The sequence below is a fragment of the Mustela putorius genome, unplaced genomic scaffold, assembly GCF_011764305.1.
Source record: "Mustela putorius furo isolate JIRA1106 unplaced genomic scaffold, ASM1176430v1.1 tig00001854_pilon_pilon_pilon, whole genome shotgun sequence".
Classification (NCBI taxonomy): Eukaryota; Metazoa; Chordata; class Mammalia; order Carnivora; family Mustelidae; genus Mustela; species Mustela putorius.
The window spans coordinates 128,780-129,388 of record NW_025421889.1 but is presented as its reverse complement, the minus strand read 5'-3'; positions in this window follow the sequence as shown (position 1 = coordinate 129,388).

The following is a 609-nucleotide window of genomic DNA, read 5'->3' as shown; positions in this document are numbered from 1 at the left end:
AAGTATATCAAATATCTGTATTTGTCCTGAAAGTCCTTTATAGGAATCTCCTTGAAGATAAAACTCATTTTACAAGAGAATTAAAACAATTATAAATGACAAAAACTCAGAATGGATATGGTTAGAGCTAAAGAGACATGGGAATTTACAATTTAGCTGCAAGGAAATCAGGTTATTTCTGTGATACATAACATTTCCATAATTACAGTATCAAGCGATGATCTCTCAAAACATTAAAACTTTAAGAAGTGCATAGAATCTCTAGAATAGTTATAGCATTTTCCCAAATGTAACCCAAGGTTTATCACTGGTTTAAATCTTGTCAACAATTGCTAAAACCTTAGAAAGTTTAAAAACACATGCCTAAATATAATTAGGGATGTTAAACACCTGATAAAACAAAATATAGGAACTGAATTTTCCAGGCAGGCAAAGAGAAAACCATTTACATTTTTTAACAGATCAATTAGCTAAGAAAACTTTGCCCCTTTTAAACAGAAAGAAAACCAGTTTTTTATACCAGTGTCTTTCCCCCTTTTTTTAATTTTATTTCTAAGTGTGCAGTCTTAAGATAGGAGTTTTCTGGGTTTCCCTCCCATCATGAATGAT